We start from the raw sequence: 23,214 nt of genomic DNA on the forward strand, positions 1-23,214 counted from the left end.
CAGTAGGAAAACGATGGGATTACCCAGGGATTAAGCAACGATAAGTACGGAAACAAAACCACTTTAAGAAGACACTTTAATTTTACTGTGCCAAGTTTGAAAGCAGACAATAAAGCTCTTCAGCGCAACCCCTGTGGGAATGAATGGCTTATAAATGGAGAATAATAGCAGAAGAAGTGGCCACTGCAGGACTCTGATGAGCAGGAAGACGAGAGGAGGAAGAACAATAGCATTTGTGACTCCTCACCTCCTGACTGAATGTGAACGACAAGGCACTTCCTGCCATCGGCCTCCAGTGTCACATACATGCTCATTCACTTCCAGAGCCGATTCATTGTTATGAAATCGGAAATGTGGCGCTAGCCACCAAGGGATTGTTTTGAATGAGAAAACCACAACACAACTGAAAGAAATAGTAGCTAAATCTTAAAGAACTGTAGAATGAGATTTGCATTTTTTTACTTAGAGCTGAAGTCCATTTATGTTCAACTAGCTTGAGAAAACAAAATAACACTTTTCAAACAGGTTTCTAAGATTTTAAAACAGACAGTCTGGCCCAAAACGCATGCCATAGTTTGAGGCAATGTTGGGCTGGTCAGGATGCTAATGTGCTAATGCTATTGTATATTAGAGCCACAAATCTACAGTCTTTAAATTTTTCAGGGAAATCCTCTCAAGTCTTTACCCAACATTGACAGATGTTTTTTTGTCATTTATGAGACAGTGCTTGCCTGCCATTGATGGAAGTTTCGGTCTTTCCGTGTTTTCATTAGTGTACAGTAGGAGGCACTATTACATATCTTCTGAGAGGATTTTTGTTTTGTTTTTTTTTCTTTTCTTCTTTCATTTTACACTATTGACACACTATTTCCTTTTTTTTTTTTTTTTTTTGGATATTGTGCAGTTGCTTTGACACAATTTACATTGTTAAAAGCGCTATATAAATAAAGGTGACTTGACTTGACTTGAGAAAAAATTGAACGTCTGGATCAAAACACAATAAAGAAGAAGCAGAAACAAGTGATCGAAGGTGTAAGCAGATGCATATGTAAAGCAATGCAATAATCAACCATTATATAAATCAAAACTGCCAATCGTTACCGAATGAAATGTCAATCCAAGAAGTAGAAGGAACTTGATGGAAGCAATTTATTCCATCTATTGATGATCTATTTGATCATCGATCTGAATGTACTCTTGATAAGAGATGTACTCTTTGACAAAAACATGATTTTCTCAGCTTTTTGTTCAAAATGTTGCTTATTTTAATGAAACTTACACATAGTCAAATGTTGATAAAAAAACTGAATGCATGAAGCTAGAATAAAAAGGTTTTGTTGTTGTTGTTTAAAAGCAGAGGCTGTTCTTTCTTTTGACATATTCAGATATTCAAACAACAAAATATTTTTGGGGCCATGAACATTTTGTGAAAATTATTTAAAAAAAACGCTGGCGGGGAAAGAGTTAAAAAATGGCTTACTTATAGTTGTCTGTGTATATGGAGAAAGTATTCTAACATCAAAGAGATTGCATGCACACTTCAGCTTTAATGGCAAATCAGCTAAATTTAAATTGTAATTTAGCTCTGAAAGTCTATTCCACTGATCCTTTGATAGAGTTCCAGATGATGGGAGTGTGAGCATACAATGGGACGAGGGAGACGAATCCTTCCTGATGCCTCTAGGCTTCCTTTTACACCTCTCAGTGTAGGTGTCCATAATAGCCGGAAAATAGTAATGGACTCGGTCATTTTTACAACTGGCTGCAGGGCCCTTCTGGAGCGGTTCACACCAGACAGTAATGCATCAGGTCAGGATACACAGTAAGCAAACTTTTGAAGCAATCTTTGAAGTTTGGGGTTGGTAATATCTTTTTATGGTTTTTAATGTGTCCAAGTTTTCATTTATTAAATAAAAATGCAATAAAACAGTAATATTGTGAAATATTATTCCATTTTAAAATGTCTGTTGTCTATTTTAATATATTTTAAAATGTACAGCTGAATTTTCATCATCATTACTCCAGTCTTCGGTGTCACATGATCCTTCAGAAATCATTCTAATATACTGATTTGCTTCTCAAGAAACATTTCTTATTATTATCAGTGTTTTCTCTACTTAGTATTTTGTGAAAACCATAAAATATTTTTTTTTTTTCAGGATTATTTTTGAATAGAACATCATTTGTTTTAAATAGATTTTTATTTTTTGTAACACTGAAAAATATTTACTCTCACTTTTGCTCAATTTAATGTGTCCTTGATGAATAAAAGTATTTATTTGTAAAACAAATATATGCCGCCCCCAAAATTTTGGGGGGAAAAATTTTGTTTTAAGCATGTTAAAAAAAACTATTTGCAAATAAGGTAAGAAAATGTAACTTGAAGTGTCTTACTCATATTATCGTATATTTTCTCAAGTTTATTTAGTTATAATTTTAAGGATATTTTTACTGTAAAGCAAGACAAAAAAATAATATTTTTTTCCCCCAGTGCAGGGTTGCTGGTAATGAGGGATTCTGTGAAGCAGGTGACGATTTGGGAAAGCAGTCGTTGGAAAGAGACAGCCGAGTGCACGAGGTGGAGAGAAGCGGGAAAACAACAGGCATGGAGCTAGTTAGTCAAACGGTTCAAGACCCTTGGTGATTTGTGAGTTTAAAGGCCCCACAGCTGCAGGTGTGTCACTCTGAAGGAGGGTCAACTGGGTGTAACTCACACAGCTACAGAGAGGCTTATCTTAATTCTGAAGGCTAGAAAATCTAAGATCCCATTCACACGTAGTCCCTCTAATCAATATGGACAGGTAATTCAGATGAGAGCAGGAGAGAGCTTACTGCTTTCAGCTCAGCGCTGCTGCATGGCAACTGCAAGGCACACAAACCCACACACACACACATCTATACCCGCAGCAATTTAATCAAACGCACTTAGAGCAGGCAATAACAATAGGTATTATGTAACATTATCATGTAACATGAGCCAGGGCTGAGATTACTAATAACATGTAATGAGCAGAACTGTGTTTAAATACCTCTATATGCACTCCCTAATTGTTCAAATCTGCCAGAGATCTTCGCAGAGAAACCCCTGAGAAAACATACCCACAGCTCTTTGGCATGTAGAGCGAGAAACCGAGAATGACTCAAATGAACTGAAAGCATTTGGGGAGGATTCGTAAATGAATCCCTCCAAAAGAAAAGACAACAAGCATATTTGTTTCTGGCTTTGGGCACATGCAGTCGAATGCCATTAGATGAGTCATGTGCATACAGTATCTCTCCATTACGGTCATCAGTTGTGGACTGAGCAGGTGGTTTACTGTAGTGTGTAACGCAGCATGCAGGCCAGAGTCTGGGGTTTTTCACCTGCTGCTGGCTGCTCTCCAGCCTCTGCTGAGTCTCAATGCTCTAGTTCCCCAATCAGCTGCTGCAGAAAACACACCACACCGGTCCTGATGGGGCTAGTTCTCACATTTTTTAACTCCAGAATCTATATTACATCACAGTGAAATATTTATTTTTGAAAGTCAATTTCTATATTTGCACATACTTTTAAGTCTTAGCAAAAACAAAAAGGTTTTTTTTTTTTGTCACATTAAACAGCCTATAGCATTAAGTATATTTATCAGATGTTTAATAAATACATGACACTTAAAACATCTGATGAAAGTACAGGGTCAGTACATTTTTTTATAATTAATAATATTTTTATTTAGCAAGGATGCATAACATTTTACAACAGTAAAAAAAATTTAAAAAATAAAAAGAATCCAAATGTCTTTAAAATTTCAAATAAATGCTGTTCTTTAGAACTTTGTAATTATCAAAGTATAACAGCACAACTGTTTTCAACATTGAAAATAATAATAATAATAATAAATGTTTCTTGAGCAGCAAATCAGCATATTAGAATGATTTCTGAAGGATTATGTGACACTGAAGAATGGAGTAATGATGAAAATTCAGCTTCACCAATAAAGGAATAAATTATATTGAAAAAATTGTACAATACAAAACATTTATTTTAAGTAGTAATAATATTTCACAATATTACTGTTTTTATTCTATATTTGGTCAAATAAGTGCACCCTTGGTAAGCATAAGAGACTTATTTAGTTCAAAGGATGAAACACACAAAAATGCAATTAAGAGGTTTTCAACTAGATGTTTCAAATACAAAACTATAAATATATAGAGAAAACAAGCATTTGTGTAACTGGACTTTCAAATCAAAACCTTACTGAGATATGTGACCCTGGACCACAAAACCAATCATAAGAATAATTTATTTTCAAAATTGAGATGTATACATCATCTGAAAGCTGAATAAATAAGCTTTCTGATAATGTATGGTTTGTTAGGATAGGACAATATTTGGTCGAGATAAAAGTATTTGATAATCTGGAATCTGAAAAAAAAAAAACAAATCTAAATAAAAAAATCAAAAATCTAAATATTGAGAAAATTGCCTTTAAAATTGTTGACATTAAGTCCTTATCCATGCATATTACTAATCAAAAAATAAGTTTTAATATTTTATAGTAGGAAATATACAAAATATCTTCATGGAACATGATCTTTACTTAATATCCTTTATGATTCAAAAATATGATTTTTGGCATAAAAGAAAAATCTATCATTTTGATCCATACAATGTATTTTTGGCTATTGCCATAAGACTCGTTTTGTGGTCCTTCACATAAAGTCTTTGTGACAAATTACATTCCTCTGTGACAATTTGCCGCAGTCTCCCCTACAACATGTTATGAAGGCAGCTGCAAAAGAAAGCAATGGTTTGAGAAGATCCGCAACAGTTGCTTCTATATCTTACTACAAAACATAGGAAATCTAGTGTGCCGCTGAGAAATATAACAGGCACAAATGTCTTAAATTCTTAAGCAGCTCTCAAAAATGCTTCTGTTCCTCTTTGCACCAAAACTTCAAATTACAACATGTAAAATTGTAAAATTCAATGAGCTGTGGCACTGTTAAATATCCCCAGGCTCACTAAAGCGGAAGTAAAGCAGAGAGGAAGCAGTTTACTGATTTCCACAGACATAGTCTTCTGACTTTCCCTTTGATATTCCATGCTTTCCAAAACTCATAGCAGGGGTCAAAGGACATCTGTCTGCACGCTGTCATGTAAAGTAACATTTTGACTTTGACTTCATTATTCAGTATCAGCAAAGGTGACTGGTTCTCCAGGCAATTGAGCTTCCATTCATGCCTGTTTTTTTTTTTTCTCATGATCCAAACAGACCAAGCAAGAAGAGATCGACTCCAGAGGTCATAGCAATCTGCATTTTATTGTCTTACACACTAACTGTTAATGTTACCTCTGAGCAGAGCAGAGATCTGCTACACCATGAGCTGTTCAGAGCCTGAGAGGAGTGAACGCAGATGCAATCCAGCACAAACATGGGCATGACACAGGCAGTAGTAACCTCAGGGCACACTGCCAGCGTCTTACACTAGAACTATGCACCTGCTGCCAAAATATGTTGTCCACACACACATATACAAGCAAAATATACTCCGGCAAGCACATGGAACCACAGAAAACTGTCTGGATTTCTTTTATTTTCAGAAACATAAACAGATGTGCTTTGCAGAATGATGATAACGTAATACGACAGACACAGATTTTTAAATGCACCTAAAGGTTCTGCACCAAATCCAATTTTTTTGGGCACAAAAACTGAACAAAACTGCTTAAAAGAGCATCTCTCTCTCTCTCTCTCTCTCTCTCTCTCTCTCTCTCTCTATACACACATATATATATATATATATATATATATATATATATATACACATATAAGTGGTATCTCTATATATATTATACATATATATAATATGTATATTAGTGGTGTCAAAATTAGCGTGTTAACTGCTGCCTCTGTCACTTTTTTCTTGAAAAGGATTTGTTTATTTAGATGCAGAATGTCTTTACGACCACATCAAACGGGAGACGTTTCAGACACATAAAAGATACTATGCTCGTAGCACGTGCTCTTCAAATACACTCACAAAGGTGCCGGCGCGCGCTGTAGCCTGTATCATTTCATATCAAACAGTGAAAGAAACTACGTGCATGCAATGTCTTAGTGATGCCATCGGTTAAGGCAGTTACCAAAAAGGCGATTAAAGCTGCCTTAAAACTGTGTGCATGCAATATGTTATATATGCGTCACATTTAAGAAAATGTCTCTGAAATGGTTTTAAAAACTGTCCTGAGGCATCCCAGCACTGTCTCCCTCCCGATTCAACTCGTCCGCTCATTAGTAGAGACTTTAAGACCTGAAGTAAAGGTAAAAAGATTTGTGAGAAAATAAGATGCATATCAGATCCACGTCACGTTCAGCAGCAGCAGCTTTTAAAACAATAGGCAAATAATAACCAGCTGCGGTGATGTCTATTAATCCAAGAACAAAAGAAAGAAGAGGAAATCAATAACTTTTATAGCTTTAAGGGGTGCATAAGGGGTTCATCAATATATATATATGGAAGCTATTTCAAAGTAAATACTGCACCTTTGTTTTCAGTACAAAAGTGGTGTTTTGTTCCTGAGGAAAAAAAAGAAATGGTTGCGTAAATGGTTCAATGACTCACCTATTAATTTCTGAATTAATAAGCTTTTATTATAAGTTATATTGTTGCCATTTGTGCCTTTATTAGAATGACCAGAGAACAGAGTAGTAATTACAAGTAGCTATAGAAGAAGAAAGGAAACAATATCAGGAAATGACCTCAAACCAGGACTCAAACTTGGCTCAAAGCGCAGGGTATGGCTCTGACATTATTAAGCTTTTTAACAAAATTAAATTCAAATGACTTATATAAACATAATACAGTCAGCTACTGACGTAACATGTAAACTGTAGAAAGAGCTGCTTAAAAATCTCCACAACAAGAAAGTACAACAAACCAAATTGGTTTGAAACAGCGTGTTCCCAAATATTCTACACTTTCATATTTCGTAGTTGCACTGAATTGTTTTCTCTCCTACTGGGCGTAATGCACCCTTGTCAATATGAGACGTAATGTTATAAATGAACATTTCCATTAAGTGTATTAATGATGTACTGGTGAGAGCAGTGTACTGTATCGATTTCCATTTCACAAAGAAAAAAAAATTGTTCTAAATAAAAGCGAGCAGTAAAATCAAAAGTGAAATCTGTAAATACCTCCATTCTTATATACAGAACTTGTTCATGAAATATTTTTTTCATATACTTCAGCCTGACTCTGACTGTCATCACACAGGCCATATTTCAAATTAAATGGTGATAGTCCAATGGGAGAGTGAGCAAGCAAGCAGGGAGGGAATCTTTAAGCAGTGAGTATGTGATAAAAGTTTTATACGTTGCTCAACACAGCTTAATTTTCTGCCCAGCTGATTTGGTGTAAACAGAGGTGATATGTAAGCTATGTGCCTTCAGAGAGCACATCCTTCAGAAAGCACCCTTCCGCTTCTTCACAGGTTAGAGGGAGGAGCTTCTGGTCCATCTCCTGAGGGAACGTCTGACAGAAAGGTTCCTGCATATTTAACCACTGTGCTCCGCTTATGAGATGAGTCCTGGTTTCGCTATGCTCTTTTCAGCACATTCCCTCCCTGGGACACACCACTTCATGTTGGGTTACAGAAAGGCCAAGTCAAGAAAGCATGTTTGTGTTTTTTTATATATATTTAATGTGATGAAACCAGCAATGGCTCCACCAAGGCTCATAATGTTGGAGGTTTCAGGAGCAATGTGAGTAATGAGTGGTGAAAGACACAACCGCTCTAATTAAAAGTATACAGGAAAAAAGCGCGAACCACCAGAGATAAGCATTTAAGCGTGAAAATATGATCAGACAGTTAGGGATACAGTTGTTTGGATAAAATAATAATAGTAAAAAAAATCCCCTTTTCCACTCAGGGAGATATTCCCCACTGTTTTGAGTGCGAGTAATGTAGATTTCTATGGTGGTCAGAAGAGATTAGAGTTTTTAATCAGACCCAGATCTTATTGGAATATTAAATAGAATTAATTGGATTTTCTGCCTTTTATAACATGATTAATGTGCCCAGCCCTCGTGGTTTTAAGCAGCCGGGTGCCTTAAGAGGCTCTGTGCTTTACTGTATTTTCACCAGCATGCTTCACTCTCACGGGTGGAGAGGAGCAATAAAAGTCAGACTCATAACAAATAAGGTTGACAGCATATGAACTGAGTGGGTTGATTAATTCAAAGGTCATAAGTCATAGCTAATCTAGTGAATTGTGTAATGTTTATCAAATAAGATTGGGTTTGCCTTAGGAAGGAGAGCACTTCTGTTATTGCCTGGCCGATTACCTGAGCACATCCTTGGAGGCATTCATAGATTCAGTTATTACATTTATATATACATTTAGGAAATTTGAATGAATGAAGGAAGGAGGTTTTTCACAAATATTACATACACATTAAACATAATAAATATTAAATGTTAATAATTTCTATCTACATTAACTGGATATCAGTTCAACCGATTAGTAAAATTACATTATTGAACAATATTAATCACTGTATTTGGTGAAAAAAATTAAAGACCTCTAAGGTGGGAGGGGTAATTAAAAAAAAGGGTACCGAGTTGTACCCTGTTTGTAGAAAAAAACATAAACTGATACTTGTAAAAACTCAAAATTGCTCTAGAATTACTTTTTACAAGCACAAAATGTTCAGGTTAACATATAGCATTTGCTGGCAGCTGTTTGTATGCATTAATGAGGGGAATATCAACAAAAAAGGAGAATTAGAGCACTGATTCACACAATTACATTCTAAAAGCCTTTTAAGAAAGACTACACTTTTGGCCAAGGCTTAGCCTTCCCATTTCAGGCAAACAGTACAGTAACATCCATACTTGAGCCTCTTCTATCTAGTCCAAGTTTGAGAGCCTTCATTTACCGACTTATTCCGTCTTCACATTTTTAGACTCCAGAAAAAGTACAAATGGAAAGTTAGAGCATCAGAGCACCTCTGACTTTTCATCATTTGCACATTTCATTGATTGGTCTTTATAAGAATGCATGTTAAATATTTTATTACTAATTGATCTACACTTTAAAAGCCTCATTTGAGATTTGGCTTGATCATTTAGTATTCATGAAAACACTTTTCATTTTATTTCACAGAACACAAATAGCCTTTTTCTAACACTGGGCTTTCACCAAAAAGAAAAAACAACAACAACATAAAATTAGGCAGGAACATCCTACTTTATGTCCATCTGATATATCTATAATACTGGAGTGTGCCTCTCTGCACAGCTTTAAATCTACAAGATTGTGTAACAGCATGTACACTTCCTCTACGGCTCTGTAAAAGCGATAGGATCAGGTGGAAGTAAATACCCACAGCACGGCCTGATCACGTTCTACTTTTCTATGCTTTTCTACTCAAGCAGTGCCCAGAGGAGATGTTCTCACGTCTTTAACTCTCTTACTGCTTTCTGGCTCAGGTGGTCCAGCGCTGAAGTGAGAAGCTGTAATTGGCACGCAGTGCTTCCGTGAATATCCATATTTATCTTCAGGATAACACCTCACGCGCACTGCATTCTCCATTCCCATGGTGAGAAAGTGCTTTTCCCACTCTCTCGCTAACAGTGTGTATCTACAGTATCTCTCTCTCCTTGTAATCTTTTTCCGCCTTCACAATAGGTAATCAGCAGGTCATTCTGATTGGCTCAGAAAGCCGGTGCTGTTTAATGAGAAGCAGAGGGCATGTGGGTAAGGAGACAACAGGTGGAGCATCAGTCTCACACGCTGCAGCTGGGGAGGCACCTCTGTTTCTACCAGCTGTCGGGCCTGGATAATAATCATTAAAACCGCAGGCCTGCAAATCATCTTTATACAACACGACCAAGGCTGCCGTGAAGGACTCGCATATTATTCCCTCATTTGGAGAGAACGTTTTGACACACGAAAACGAGGGATGGGTTTTGATCATTTTGCGGCATCGCCATTCTGGAGCGACATGCCAACGTAATTATTGAAATCCACCTGGACTTTGGCTAAGCGTGTGAACAGAAGGGGGAAGAAAAGACGGTTGAATGAATGTCACAGTGTAATCTGAATTGGGGATGCCGTAAAAGGCTTTCTTTAAGCTTGGCATGCAGTGAGGTCGAATTTATTGCTAAGGGCACACAAATATACTGAGACTAAATTGATTTAATTCAGTAGGTGGTGCTGGGTGAAGTTGTTGCCCTGAAAGCCCAATGCTACGTCCACCTTCATTAGGCTGCAATCCATCATCCTCGGATTGGCCGCTTTTGCGGAAATGACTAGGCAGAGGTCTACATGGCTGGGACCACTCAAGGCAAAACAACAAGTGACAAACACAAACACTTTTTAAAAGGCTGCAAAATAATCTGTAGCTTTCTGCTGTTCTGCTTCACCTTTTCCCCCTAAACAGGTCTAAGAAAAGACCATAGGAAAGAAAAATCGTCAATGAGACCTCTTTAAAATCTCAATTGTTTCTACTAGACAACAATGAGATTAAATCAAGAAAAAATGCTCAAGTCTCCCTCTTGTAAGATTTTTCTCCTGATTTTTCTCACTCATGTCTCTTCTGGAGTTTCAAAAGCGATAGCAACAATGTCACCGTGATTAGATTTCCTTAGATATAAACTCCAACATCTTTCATCAAATTCTTCCAAGATAAAATTATCTGAGCTGTGTTATCTGTTTCATTTTGTAGTGCTATACTCTTACTCTGTCAAATGTGCCTTGTTTGTTTCTCAGAGCTTAACAACAAAGATATCCCCTGGTGGGGATAACGTGAGAGAGTTGTGATGAAAAAAGTTCAATACATGTGTATATTTTAAAATTGATTAAAAAAATATATGTAAACACACACATACATACAGATTAGATGGATGGACGGACGGACGGACGGACGGACGGACAGCTAGATAGATAGATAGATAGATAGATAGATAGATAGATAGATAGATAGATAGATAGATAGATAGATAGATAGATAGATAGATAGATAGATAGATAGATAGATAGATAGATAGATAGATAGATAGATAGATAGATAGATAGATAGATAGATAGATATAGATAGATTTAGGAAAAACATCTGAGCCAACCATGATGCTTAAATGAAACAGAACTGTGATCTCAGTTAAGTCTACTGAGTTATGACGGAGCAGCCAGTGAGCAATTACATCTTCCTCTGGGACGTCATTGGATGGACTCTCCAATAAAGTATATGCTTACTAAATGACCCAATCATTAATGCAATTAAGATGTCTGCCTCCAATTCAAGAGTCCCTGAGTGTCTGTAAAAATCTGGATGTGATACTGAAGCAGATTGTCACACCAGCAGGATTATATCAAACCACCAGCTCACTATTGAACCAATATGGAGCTTAAATCTTTCAAGAATAATGTAGTCATATCCAGGTGCACCTGAACCTTGAATGAATAAAATTAACGGTAATGGAGGTCTGAGCAAACAGAGGCCCTATCCACTGTGTGGTGAGAGAGTCTAATTGGAACGTTAGCATACAGCGTAGCCAACAAACTGTGTGAATACTGGCACATTTTTAATAAGTAGATGCTAGTACTGTATGTTTTCCGGCAACTTCAGAGACAGTTTCTATGGTAACTGTGCTCTTTCTCTCTGCACTGTGAGAGAATATCAGTTGATTTCCCAAAGATTTCTAATTAAAGTAATGATCTTTAATCATATGACCTCTTAAGTAGGCATCAGATAAATGATATAAAACAATCCACAGCCCTTAATTATGGACAGATGCTTGCTATGAGGTAAGTACAATGCCTGTGCCAGCCAAAAGTGAAATTTATGGTCTATCATGGCAGAAATGCTTAGAGGCCCTTAAAATCTGATGCATTAAACCCCATCTTGGCAGCTAGTGCAATCTGCAGTCAATAACATTTAAAATACATTTTACCTAATTATCTTCTGAACTTTGAGCAACCATATGAGTCCTTAATGGTTTTCGAGAAAAAAAAAAAGGGAATCAATGTTGCACACTAGCAAGATATTGGTCATAGAAGTCATGCCCTTTTGGCTTTGTCCTGTTTTGGTGCTCTTTGGTTGACATAAGATGTATTGACAGTGGCAGGTTGTTGATCGCCTAGTCACATGCAGCATCAAAAATATTACAGATGTCTGCGAGAGAACTCTACATTCTCCATTGAAATTGTTCCTCTCTGTTAAGTATCAAATCAAATCTCAAGCCCTCTATCATTCCAAATCTCTATGACTTTAGTTCTTCTGCAGAACATGAAACAAGTTATTTTAAAGAAAGTTGGAAACTGAACAATCTTGGTAAACCATTCACTTCCACTGTATTAATAATAATAATAATAAAACAGACATTTCTGAAAACATCTTCTTTTATGCTACACAGAAGAAAGTAACATGAGGGTGAGTAAATTTTGACAGATTTTTCATTTTTGAGTGCACTATCCTTTAAATTTCATATGTTGGAACAATCAAGTAACGTAAAAAAAAAAAAAAAAAAATATATATATATATATATATACATATACATATACATATACATATATACATACATACATATATATATATATTACTTACAAATATCAAATACTTAAACCTTAATTCATAAATACTGTTAAATTTTTAGGGAATCACTTTAAATGACTTTTTTATGATCAGAACAACAACAACAAAAATTATCAAAAAGCTAATCAGTGAAGAGGTGCATTTAATTTGTTGCATATATGAATTGTATTTTAATGTATTTGTGTATAAATACATCATAGACCCACATGTTCATCCAGCTGACCAACATTACATTTATTCATCTGCCACCATCTTTGTATTTACAGTTCAAGTTTTGTGTAAATGCCCTGGTGGCAACAGACAAAAGAACACGACATGATGTCTCAAAAGGAATGGAAAATATTTGATATCTGCTGTTAAATGTCGCCGTTTGGAAAGTGCACAGTTCACGCTACCGGCATATTTGAATAAGGACCGGCGACCTGCCCGACTCTATTCTTTGTGATGTTGTCAGAGAGAAACCTTCTGCCGTACACTTCTCACCACGAACAAGATAAGTCTGTCAGAAATAAAAGAAGGTGCTCTCTCTGTATGCGATACGGCTCTACACATGGATAAATTGCCCTGCAGATACAATTGGAGGACTGATGGGGGGCCCGATGGAACAGAGGGAAACTGGAAGAGTGGACTGTTTGAATTGTCATGTGGGCATGAAGTATTATTTACTGTGATGAACAAGCCACACAGTCAGATTATAAATGAGCTTTTCCCCAGGAGAGGGTAAACAGTGACACACTTGACACAAAGACAGACGTGGTGTTTGCTTTCGCAGCTTTTTCCTCCTCTATAACCATATGTACGGCGCCACACAATAAATGATATCACCTTTGTTTCCCATTTAATTTCCACAGAGACATCCTCAGATTTTTGTCAGTTTTACAGAATATCCCAATCTGTTTGAATTGAGCAGACGAAGACATCAATCAGATCTGCAAGTATGAGACAGTTTAAGGTTTTTTTTTTTTTTTTTTTTTTTTTTTTCCTTCCAGAGGCCAGAAGCATTCTCTACCAGGTGGTAGTTTGGCTGTTTCCATGTACCCGCACCTGTTTCTCAATTTATTTCTACAGTTTCTTTCTCAACTCATTTGTAATATCACATCCTATTCTGTCCCACTTGGCAATAAGTCAAATCTTGAAACGTGACAAACAAACCGTTTCCAGTGCAACAGTTCCCAGCTGTCTTGATTCCAGAAATATATGACGCATTCATTTTCTCCACAGAGATTTAAAACTATTGCTTAATACATAGCTCTAGTCATGAACTAAGCCAACCAGCTGTGAGATGAGTCTTGTCATTATAAACTTTTGTTTGAAGCAAAATGTATTTGGAAAATGTAGATGGTGTACTTAACGTTTGTACAGGGCAATGAAATATGCAGCTAATAAACACTGACTGGAGTAATCAAACTGAAACAACACAAAAATATTGAACTACTGACTTAGCCATTGATTCACTGTCTAAAATCACAGGTTATTAGCATAAATTACAATATATTTAAAAGAATTGTAAAATACTCAAATATATGTGCTTTTCGCAAAGCGACTGAGCAGCCACTGCTAAGCTATTTGGTAGCAGCGGCTTCCCTGATTGGTGGATCAAAGGATGTTATAGGGAATTTGATTATTAAACACTTTTTATCAATCATTCTGATATGTAAAATCATTTTATGTTATTCATTTCTTTATGAATCAACATCAAAACTATCATTACTGCCATTAGTGTAATTAGAATTTACAAACATGTGCCTACAGATTATTTTTAAATACATATTTAACTACTAAATTCTCTCACAAGACTAAAAACATAGTATCCACAAGCATGGAACCAACAGGTAGTTCATTCATGGAAAGATTTGATGAAATGTAGAAATAGAAAGAGTAATCGTACCCTTATATGTCACAGTGAGTGAGCGGCTGAGGACAGGAAGCTCTCTCTTCCAGCCAAAAGCCTTATTAAGCATTGCACATGGAATCTACAGGAGCGCACTACACTACTGCACTTTATATTGAGAATCCACCCTGAAAGACACTTACGTGGATTGCTGCCCAACAAGTATTATTTTGGCTTTGGAACAGAATCATTGCACAGGCCTTGAATTTCCCATGTGAACTAATTACAGTGATTGCAATATGGACATTTAATTCAATGGGAAGCAATTTTACAGTGTGTGCGTGTGTGTGAAGTATATGCAAGCGTCAGCTTTTGCTTGACATGCAGAGTGATCAAGAATATTGATGCTGTTAAATACGATGACACTGTGATGTCACCCTAACTAAAATTTTGTCATCATGCTAATAGGATTTTAGAAGAATTTCTTTTTATCAGTGTTGACAACAGTTTTTGCTGCTTAATATTTTTGTTGAAAACATGCTATTGAAAAGTTTGTGGGCCAGGAATATTGTTTTTAAAAGAAAGATTGTAAATACTTTCATTTAGGTGCACTAAAACAATCAAAAGACATTTATAATTTAACAAATGATTTCTATTTCAAATAACTGCTGTTCTTTTGAACTTTATTTTATTCATCAAAGTATCTTGAAAAAACATGTATTACTGTTTCCACAACAATATTAAGCAGTAAATAATAACTGATCATAAATGAACATAAAATCAGCATATTTGAATGATTTCTGAAGGATCATGTGGCACTGAAGACTAGAATAATGATGCTGAAAATTCAGCTTTGCCATCACAGGAATACAGGTGCATCTCCAAAAATTTGAATATCATTGTTTATTTTTTTGTAACATTTCAAAAAGTGAAACTTTCATATATTCTAGATTCATTACATATAAAGTAAAACATTTCAAACTTTTTGTTGTTGTTGTTTTCATTTTGATGATTAGAGCTTACAGCTCATGAAAGTCAAAAATCCTGTATCTCAAAATATTAAAATATTTATATTTGAATTTCATTAAATGACCATCCCTACAGTATAAATTCCAGGTATCTCTTGTTCTTTGAAACCACAATAATGGGGAAGACGGCTGACTTGGCAATGGTCCAGAAAACAATCATTGACACCCTCCACAAAGAGGGTAAGTCACAGAAGGTCATTACTGAAAGGTGTGGCTGTTTACAGAGTGCTGTATCAAAGCATATTAAATGCAAAGTTGACTGGAAGGAAGAATTTGGATAGGAAAAGATGCACAAGCAACAGGGGTGACCGCAAGCTTGAGAATACTGTCAAGCAAAGCCGATTCAAACACTTGTAAGAGTTTCACAAGGAGTGGACTGAAGCTGGAGTCACTGCATCAAGAGTCACCACGCTCAGACGTCTTCAGGAAAAGGGCTACCAAGCCACTTCTGAACCACAGACAACGTCAGAAGCGTCTTACCTGGGCTGTGGAGAAAAAGAACTGGACTGTTGCTCAGTGGTCCAAAGTCCTCTTTTCAGATGAAAGTAAATTTAGCATTTCATTTGGAAATCAATGTCTGGAGTCTGAATCTTTGGGATATTTTCAAGAGAAAGATGAGAAACCGATGATTCAACAATACAGATGAGCTGAAGGCTCAATAGCGCCTCAGCAGTGCCACAGGCTGATCGCTTCCATGCCATTCCTCACTGATGCTGGAGTTTGTGCTAAAGGAGCCCCGACCAAGTATTGAGTGCATAAATGAACATACTCTAAAGAAATTGAATTTTTCTGTTTTGCAAATCTTTTTTTTTTTTTTTTTTTTTTTTTATTGATCTTAGGAAATATTCTAATATTTTGAGATGCTGGATTTTTGACTTTCATGAGCTGTAAACTCTAATCATCAAAATTAAAACAAACAAACTATTTACTTTACATCTAATGAATCTAGAATATATGAAAGTTTAGCTTTTTTAAATAAGTTACAAAAAAATGAACATTTTCACGATATTCAATTTTTTTGAGATGCACCTGTATATATTCCTTATGTTTTACAATATTGCTGTTTTTACTGTATTTCTGATCCGATAAATGCACCCTTGGTGAGCATAAAATACTTTTTTCTTTCAAATCTTAGCATTACAAAACAAAATGTATTATTCCAAACGTTTGACCAGCATGTACATATGTAATACAAACACACACACAATTGTTACAAAAAATAAAACCTTTCCTCAAATCATTTTCATTTCATTTTAATTGGTTCCCAAAAGCACAACTTGTTTTACGTCACATGAACCTCACATTTTATCGATGCCCCAATGGTTTATGATTATACTGTCCTCATAACCCCTAAAAGCACTGCATTCTGATTGATATCTGCACTAAATGCATATCCAACAGCCAAGCACACATGAGAGAACGACAGAGAGAGAGATAACTCTTTGAGGAGAGTGGCTGGATGCTCAAAATCTCAATCAATAAAAGAACCTCTGAAGTGAGCATTGACAAACCTGTTATGTATCACCAGCTTTAATGGATTCTCATGCATAGGATATTCATCAAGTCAGGGAGCATGCCTGCAGGTATACAGCCATGCTACTTTGTATCCCAACCTCTAATTACTTCGTAGGAGGGATGACGAAGACAAAAGAGGGGTAATGTTCAATATCCCTTATACTCTCGAATGTGGAGCCTGATCACTGAAGAATTTGCCCATACTAAGAGTAAAAGCAGCAAACTAAACAGTAATTTCTAGAGATGGATATTAATATAACGCTTGAAAAAAAAAGCATATGACTGTATACATCATTTACACACACACTTTTTTATTATTATTTAGTGCTTATGTTTATATATATATATATATATATATATATATATTATTTTATGAATAGGTTGCACCAAATGACATTTTTTAGAAAAAAAGGAACCCCTTTTTTTAGAATAATTTTAGAACATTTTTAGAAAGCAATCATTGACAGATAGCAATAAATGACAAAATAACCATAAAAAATGTTACATCGTAAAACTAAATTAACTAACAAAATATAAAAAGGGACTGCTAAATTAAATTTTTTTAATTCATTGTAAGTAAAAACTGTAATATATATACTGTAATATATTTATTTTATTTCATAATATTTTGACTGTAATATATATATATATATATATATATATATATATATATATATATATATATATATATATATACTGTATATATACAGGTAAATGTTTACATCACAAATGTACTGATTCTATTATTATTGTTATATTGATTTAGTTCTATTAAAGTTACTTGATGGATTTATTTATATTAATGTCAGCATAAAAAGGAAGTTGTGATCATCTTTTTTTGGAACATTTGAATGAAACTGCTTCTCGCATGAGGGAAAAAAAAATAGAGCAGGACTTGGTTTGATTTTGTCCATCAGGAATTGATAAAAACAATAGTCTATTTTGAGTTCATTGTTACTTCAAATAGTGTTTTGACTTAAGTACAACCAGATTATGCTGTGAATAAGATTTTGGATTTATTAAAAAACAGAATTTGCACACTGTCCAGAACACATCTAACTGTCATATTCACTCTCTGTTAAGGGACTGTATCGCAAAACACTGGTCCCACTTAATCAACGTTATCTTACTCTGTTAGCTTTGAGAGCATTATTTGTGGTTAATACAGCTGTGCCTGACAGACATCTGCGGCGTTGAAGTTGCAGTCTCCAAAGCAAACTCTGCCATGGTGCTTGCGGAGTTAGAATGGGCCATACCGCTAGGTAATCGCTAGCCACGCGGTTAATGACTCACACAAGCTGCTGATTCAAGGTGAAGCTGTTAATGCCATTTGTGTGCTTTCCAAGAGATACAATCGCAACAACTGTGCAATCTTTGCTTTGCTAAATTGAAATAAAACAGCACTCAAGGGCAAAGGCTTTAAGGACATCGGTTTTCTAATTTCAGCCTTATCTGCAAGTTCCAGTCATTTATTTAACACACTGTTGAGGCCCCCGGATGCTCAATGAAACCTCCATTTTCTCCTTTCTGAACATTTGCTTCAGATTTTAATTACTTGTCAATTTCAAGCTGTCCCAAGGCTTAACACATGCTGTCAGCTTCCAGTCAGTCCCTCTCAACATGCCAATGCATTGCTGCCAAAAGGTATTGTGTTTGGGATAAGAAGACTAAAAGAGGACCTCAAAAACCGGCCGAGCCTTGAATCTCCATGTCATTTATCGAAGGCCCTCGAGCATTCAGGTATAGTAAAAACCTTTGTTTACTACAAGACATATCCAGATGTTAATGTGCGTTGAAGCGCAAGGAACATTGCCACAGGCTTACAACATCTCCATCAATTTAAAATCAAAAGGCCGCCGTTTCAATGTGTAAACAAGAAACATCTATCAAAAGTACATACTTCATATCACAACAAATCAAATCCCAATATGCCACTTCAGTCTCAAGGATGTTCAGGACCACGGACAGCCCCTTCTTCTCTATTCAACCTCTGCTGCCTCACTTCTAGGATACTGGCATTGTCACGGTTCACACATCCACGGTCTCTCCTTGTCCCGTGGTTTGTCATGTGTGAGCGTGCTGTAAGTGTGGCGGGCGCCGCCGCTTTGAAGAAATATAGTACGAACCCACACCGAGTGGTGGGAGAGGGGAGACTAAATAGTCTGTGACAAATGGGGAACAGCTGTGGGTGTACAGAGTGTGATGATGATGCGGCAGGTGTGTGTGATATGGCAGGTGTATGTGATATGGGAGATGAGTCCGGGAGAACGGGAGATGGCGGCCTCCTGTGGGGCCAGGGAGAAGTACAGGACCCGGACTCGTGACAGGCATATGAATAAAAATAGGGTCCTTCTAGTCTCATCTAGTCATGTCACATTCCTACATCATACCAATAGGTCTATTCGCTTTTTTATTGTGGAAACACGTTTTTATGTATAATATCAGCTATACATAAGTACTTAGCTGTAAATTTCCTAAAATACAAGCGCAGATGGTATCCTACGAAAAGTTGCATGTCTACAACTAATTCGATGCATGCCTTAAATTAATGTGGACATATATATATATATACCATAGCTGAATTGGACACAACAACAACAAAATAAATAATAATAATTTAATTATAATAAAACTATAATTGCAAACTGATTGCTATCAATATCTGCTTCACCTATGAAAGTCTTCTCTTTTATTCTCCTCTGTACTGGATCACGGTACTCGTCTCTCAGAATGATCGATTCTGAACTGTCCTCATCCATTATCAATACACACTCATTGGTGCTGTATAAGCCTTCTACCTCACATATCACCAACAGTTGCACTAGTACTTTTTGAGTCTATGTATTAAATGAGCACATTGGTCGGCTACATAATTATCATTAATTATGCCTTATGAGTGAGTGCTGCAGGCAAAAAGGATGCTTTTTATAAAGCCAGATAATATGATATTAATATGAGCGTTGCTTTTCCAACACTGCACATACATATGTGCCGTCTTTTCACCCTCATCTCCCTCTATGTCTGTCTATCTGTATGTCTATCCATCTCTCTCTCTCTCTTTCTCTGTATCCGCGGCACGATTGCTCTCTCCTCCACAAAGAGCCTGGCTCAGACACCTTGCATACAAAACAGCTGACTCAATCTTCAAGCTGCATAATCAAGATAAGAGAGACGGAGAGAGAGAGAAGGGGACAGGCATACGTATCTAACAAATGATGTTTTAGTTTTTGAACCACCTCGTTGAATGTTAGGTTATGCTTAAGCACAGCTCTTGAGTAAATCCTCCTGATGAAAGTCAAGAATGATTTGCCTTGTTTTTTTAACAAATGATTAAAGCGAGGGTGGAGATTCTCAATCTGTCTATAGTTTATAACGCAATTCAGTCATTCAGTCATCTATATACGTGCTGTACAGCTACTGTATATGAATGATCTTTCACAACGACACATACTGCGCAGGCACTAAAATCCGAAATAATAATATTAATAATGTTCAAGTTTATTCTGATCCAAGGTTTTCACTCAGGGGTCCCTGAAAGTACACCACTGGGTCCTTCATTAAAATATTTGAAGAAACATATAAAATGTAAATTTTCTAACTGGCAATCTGTTAAGCATTTTAAATTGTCTTTTTTTTTTTTTTTTTAATGACAGTTATTATACTTTGTTACCAAGAAAATATAGCTTTTTTATGCTGGGTGGTCCCTGGGGTTGGCTCAGAATCTGGATAGGGGGTCCTGTGGTCTGTAAAAGCTGAAAATGCCTGCTTCAGGTGAATTCGTTATTTTAGGCTTCAACAGTACTTTTTGACCTGTTATTGTCAAAACAAAACCACTGTAAGTCCAAAATGATTTAGTTTCCTCACATTTTGTAAAAATATATCAATAAATAAACATTTGGTTTTAAGAACTGAAAGAGTGATTTATAAGTCTCAAAATACAAATGCTTTCATTTACTGAAAAAAAAAAAAGGTTTGTTCTGCCAAAGAACATGTTTGTCCTGTCAAACGTATTTGCTTGTTTTGAGGGGGATAGGTGCTTTACTTACAAGATAAGACACCATCATTTTGTTTGCTGATCCAGTTCTTACTGGAATACACTGTTCTGACAGCAGCATGAAGAACGAAGCTCTTTTCTTACGATGTGAACTGTGTTACTCGGATGACCTAATACGCTTAGTTTCTTTTGGTGGGTGAGTTTAACTGTACAGTTATGTCAGTCAAGGTGAGGAAAATCAATTGCATATCCAATTGGATGCACAGATTTCACAGTTTAAAGCATGCAGCACTTACATTTCACAGACAACTGGGCATTTGTACTGAATCCAAGTCCTGTTAAACGGAGCAGGTTTGGTCATTTTTCATGTTGTCTCTTTTGAAGCTATTTAACTTACTAAAGCTGGCCCATATATTCATGAAATCTTTGAAAAGACATAATCCACAGTATGTCTACGTCACACATTCAATCTTAACTCAATTATTATGTCTCTGAATAATTAATCAGACTTCCAGAGTCAAATGATTTCTTAATTTAGCAATCCTAACGTGCAGTCCTCAAAGAGACACCCATGCACTGATTTAATTCAGCACTACACACAACTGGAAATCAACAAACTACATTTTTATATACAGTAAGCAGCACACGTTCATAGTTGAAATAGACTGGAAAACTTTCAGAGCTCTGTTGGAGTAAACGGACACCGTAAGCTACTGTAAACGTATTTGCCATGTACAGATCGCACTCAGGCGATTCACTAAAGTCTACTGACTGAGGACTGAAAGGGGTTATCAGTTGTCATTTTTACGGCTGAAGGCGAACTCTAGCGGCAAACCAAGCCTGCCTGCTGTCCAGGGTCCTGAAACGTTAGACGACATTCTGGAGATGTTAGCGAAAGCTCGAGATATTAGAGCCTGTAACATCTCAAAGTGAGATGTTTTGGAGTTCAACAAGCCCTAAACTAACAGGCACGAAGTGTTCACTTGCTGAATGTAGCTTAGAATTCCATATATTAGCGCACAAATGCATCACGTCAGTATTTATCAAATAATTCCATGCAGAATGTCAAATGATTCCAAAGGAAACGCGCTCACATCTCGCGTGTACATCTGAACGCCGATAGACACTCACGCCTTAGTGCAAAACGAAACGAATTAATGTTCATTTGGAGTCCGTGTAGGGTTCGCTGTCAAACTCAACACATTAGACGATGCGTTTATAAGTTAGACAAGTCACGCCGAGGCATTTGTTGCAAATGCGCGGATGTAGAAAAGCCACATGGATAACTTACATATCTCAGAGTACACTTGCGCTCCTTTCATTTCTCGTCCGACAAAACCAACGTTAGAAGCGACGTAGATGCGACATTCCAAAGCATTTCTCACTTACCTCTTTCGCAGAGCGAAGCAAGAGTCTCTCCGTAACCAAACCAGGGTCCCTATGTCACCACGTACCCCCTTGACATTTTCTGAGAGGCAGTTGATATCGGACGAGGGTTAAAAAAAAATCACGCACGCACACACACAAGGTTCCTCTTGGCCTCGGAATACAAAGAGCTGCAGCTCCCCACTGCGTCAAGCGCAATCCTCAAAGATCCATTAAAGAGCGAGTGATTAATTCAAGGCTGAGCCTTTATGTATTCCGCACAGACAGAGACATGGCAGTGCAATTCTGTCTGTCATAACGCGAGCGACAGCGCCTTATAACTATTTCCAGTCATTTAGGCTATTAGTTGAGTTGAGGAGCGGGACTAGAGCACTGCTCAACTGCTCAAGTCCAGTTGGGTCAAAGTTAAATCTCATAAGAAGATTGTAGGTTACTGCGAGGCTATAAATGGTGTTGGGTTCGACACTGAAGAGGGCTGTGTGTCACGTGAGAGAACTGTTTAGTTCAAAATGTGAGATATAACACATCGTCGCTGTACGCAGTAAGCATCTAAACTTGCGAGTTATTTTCGAATTTGTAAATCTACTTAAAGCAGCATGGGGAGAGCATACTGTAGGCTAAAACCTTTGGCAAACATTGCCAGTTATATTCACGCTGCTGGTTGAAGGATGAATATTTAGCCTATTTTATTCCTTTGCAAAGTTAAAACAACAGTACCTGTTGTACATGCTATTGGGAACCCATTTTTGAAATTCCGGTACCGGATTATTTTTACAGACAGTCAGTTCACGATTCTCAAACGGCAATGTATGGAGCACCCTACTAAAATATGCGCTGCTTTTCAACGGCGCTTCTACTAAAGAACTCGAAAGAGATAC

The 23,214-nt window shown here is 36.6% G+C and overlaps 1 protein-coding gene across 2 annotated transcripts in view; it reads right to left on the minus strand.

Moving 5' to 3' along the window:
* The window catches only part of LOC306865289 (protein ELFN1-like), a 108,965-nt gene extending 86,215 nt beyond the window's left edge, over nt 1-22,750 (minus strand). The window contains exon 1 of one of the 2 annotated variants that reach the window (XM_079409824.1): nt 22,340-22,750. The gene's annotated coding sequence lies outside the window, so the exon portion shown is untranslated. Of the gene's footprint in view, nt 1-9,463; nt 9,650-22,339 lie in introns of those variants that run through there. The other variant, XM_079409825.1, reaches the window with a different exon arrangement.
* Between the last annotated feature and the right edge of the window lie 464 nt (nt 22,751-23,214).

The sequence above is a fragment of the Barbus barbus genome (assembly GCF_936440315.1).
Source record: "Barbus barbus genome assembly, chromosome: 4".
Lineage (NCBI taxonomy): Eukaryota > Metazoa > Chordata > Actinopteri > Cypriniformes > Cyprinidae > Barbus > Barbus barbus.